At 39.0% G+C, this 3,391-nt stretch overlaps 1 non-coding gene across 1 annotated transcript; it reads left to right on the top strand.

Annotated features, from left to right (window-relative positions):
- The first annotated feature begins 1,417 nt into the window (after positions 1-1,417).
- LOC144999270 (small nucleolar RNA R71) lies at positions 1,418-1,524 on the top strand. Its single transcript, XR_013660784.1, has one exon. It is a non-coding gene; the product is annotated as a small nucleolar RNA R71 (small nucleolar RNA).
- The last annotated feature ends 1,867 nt before the right edge of the window (positions 1,525-3,391 follow it).

A 3,391-nucleotide genomic window follows, 5' to 3' on the forward strand; every position in this document is an offset into this window, starting at 1 on the left:
TGGAATTTCGGGGTCTTCTTCCATATCAACAATCACGAAGTCTACTGGGAAAATAAACTTGTCAACTTTTATAAGGAGATCTTCACAAATGCCTTGTGGATGAATTATTGTCTTGTCCGCCAAATGGATCTTCATATTCACCAGTTTTGGTTCTGGTAAATTCAACTTCTTAAAGAATGACAAAGGCATCATATTGATTCTTGCCCCCGAGTCAGCTAATGCTCGGGTGAAGACCTTACTACCAAATTGGCACAGAAGCACAATATTTCCTGGATCACCCTTCTTTTCAGGTAGCTCACTCATCAATACTTCTGCGACTTCAGCCAAATCCTTCCTAGCAGCAAAAAGGCCCTTAAGCAAGTTGAAGTATTTAGGCGTTTGAAGTATTGTTTCCACAAATGGCACATTAACTTGTAGAGCGTTAACATGATTCATGAAGGTTCTGTATGCTTCTACTTTTTCTGCAGGCATGGCTTTGATTGGGTATGACAGTGGAGGCTTATAAGGTTTCGAAGAAATGGCAGGTGTTTAAATTTCGCATGGACTCGTTGAGTCCAATGGAGTGACTCGGCGAGTCGGGTCGGGTTTTTCTGGCTCCGATTCTTCTACCTTTTCTTCTTTCTTCTTGGAGATCCTTAGTGCTTCTGTAAATTTTTCTTCACTGCTGGAGGTTATTACGCTTACGTTCTCCATTCTTGGATTGGGTTCGGTGTTGCTCGGACGTTGGCTCGGTCTTCTTTCATTCACTTGATGTGCAAGCTATCCCAGCTGTTTCTCAATGTTGAGAATGGATGCTTGCTGATTCCTCAACATGTTTCTGGTCTCTTGCATTGCTACATCGTGATCATTGTGTCTTTTCTCGGACGCGGTTATGAACCTTGTGAGCATATCTTCTAAATTTGCCTTCTTTTCTATCACCGGCTCTTCCTTTTGATAGAATCCCCTCTCCTTCTGTTTGTATTTCTCCTCCTTAGCCTTTTTATATTCTTCATATCGGAGCCATTCCTTCTTCGGTTTCCTTTAATCATCATCGTATCTATCGCCACTGGAATAAAATACTTGAGCCTTTTTATTTCCGTTCTCGTCTCGATCACAATCCTTGGTGAGGTGGGGGCCGCCACAATTTTCGCATCCTACCCTAATAGCATGGATTGTTTAATCCATTTTCATCATTCTTCGGTCTAGGCTATCGAGTTTAGCTATTACCGCCGCCATGCTATCGTTAACCAAGTTCACTGCTCCACGACTCACTTCGTTCCTCGGATTGTGGTATTCTCTAGAATGCTTGGAGAATTCTTCAATTAATTCCTTTATTTCCGGAGGCGGATTTCTGGTGAGCGGGCCTTGTGAATCGAGTAGTTGCCTTGTGGTGACATTAACTCCATCATAAAAGATGGAGACCTCTTGTTGGCTATTAAGGTCATGGTGTGGGCAATTTCTAAGTAGGCTCTTGTACCTTTCCCAAGCTTCATAAAGAGATTCTCCGGGTTGTTGCTCGAAGTTGGCAATGGCTTTCTTTAGCTTGGATATCTTGGAAGGTGGGCAGAAATGGTCAATGAACTCTTCTTTCATCTTGCCCATGTAGTGACCAATCTGGGAGGGAGTGACTTTAACCAATCTTTTGCAGCTCCTTTAAATGTGACAGGAAACATGCGAAGAAGTTATATCTCGCGAGGCACATTGGGTACATTGAAGTAATCTGCCACATCATTTACTTCATCCAAGTGCTTATAGGCGTCTTCGTGATCTCTCCCGTGAAAAGGGATCTCCTTGAGTTGAGCGAGAATATGGCCCTTTAGCTCAAAAGTAGCGGTAGCGGGAATTGCGGGTTGCACAAGTCTCGGGCCGGTGTCATCACGCATCCTCTTCTTCCATTCCCCCATGGGGATTTCGTCAATATTAGCCATAGCGGTGGCTAAATCGTCTTCAAACTCGGATGTGTGTTCGTACGTGGGCTCGTTTTCTTCCTCGGTCTCGTACTCGGTGTCTTTTTGGATCAGGTCTTCGATTGTCAGCGATGCACTGGATGCTCCTGATTTGCTGCTCCTTTTCTTGCTAAAAACGGATTTTAGGTTTTTGAGTGGTGAGTTCTTTGAAGAAGTGGTTTCTCCAACGGTTTTGCCTTTGTTTCTTCTTAATGCGGTTTCCGTATCTTCAAGAGGGGGAACCAGAGGCGTATCAGATCCTCGGGTCATGAACAACTGCAAACAAAACAGATAACGCGAAAAAAAGAACAAAAAATTAAATATGATTCAGCGTCGTACTCGCCGAGTCTGGGCAAATGCACTCAGCGAGTCCAAGGTAAAATCATTTTTTTTTAATACCTAAAAACTTAAACAGAAATTAACTTTGTGTAAGATGAATCTTACACAAAGGATCGATTGAATTAGAATTTTAATGCTAATTTTAGAACCGTTCCCCGGCAGCGGCGCCAAAAACTAGATGTGTGTAAAACTCACTTAGTTTTAAACCTACTTTAATTATCAAATAACACACAAAAGGCATTGAACCTATCAATTGTGGTATAGCTAAATAAGTAGGGTATCGAACATAGGGAACGGCAAAATTAAATTAAAAACTAATTCTATCTAAGTTAATTAAGAAATAGGGGTTTTTCTCTAGTTTTACAAGACTAGAAACTTACTAACTATAACTAATTTAAGACTAAAAAATAACGACTTAACTAGATTCAATAATTGGAAAGGAACTTCTGTTTAGTTCAACTCGGTTAACTCTATGGTTGATTTCAAGGTAATAGCGCAATGGATTAATTCTTTCGTTGATTACCGATTCAAGTGATTAGGTTCATGTTCACTATCCTAATCCTTAGCAAATAAACTAACTCAAACAGTGGCCAATTGTTTAATTTAATTATATTTACTAGATTAATTATTCGGGTTAAGTTAGACTTGTAATAGCTAATTAATTTATTATTCTTAATTAACCTCTTGTTTGATGGTCATCTTATAAGCTTGCACATGAATTTACTCAATTTTCTTATTAATTCTAGTTTCATATTCATTAATCCTAGACATATAGTATAGTGGTCACATATCATATGAGGTTGATAATCAATAGATGTTCATGCTAATCAATTATCTTCCTATTAATAGAAAATTAATTATTATTCACACACAAGGTTCTTTAGCAACCTAAAATAACAAAAATTCACCAACTTTGAATTAATCCTACCAGTCAATCAAACCATATTGTCAACTTTGTATCCCCAAACAGAAGTCTAAAGATTTTAGTTCATAATTAAAGTAAATAACAGAAAACAAACAAAGTCAAGTTGCTTAATCATGTTGATAAAACAAAAGAATAAGTAATGATGGAATTGTGCCTTAATTACTCCCGGAATTGAATTCTAGCTTTCTTTGTCGACTTCTAG

Source organism: Lactuca saligna, chromosome 5 (assembly GCF_052625555.1).
Source record: "Lactuca saligna cultivar CGN05327 chromosome 5, ASM5262555v1, whole genome shotgun sequence".
In the NCBI taxonomy this organism is placed as follows: domain Eukaryota; kingdom Viridiplantae; phylum Streptophyta; class Magnoliopsida; order Asterales; family Asteraceae; genus Lactuca; species Lactuca saligna.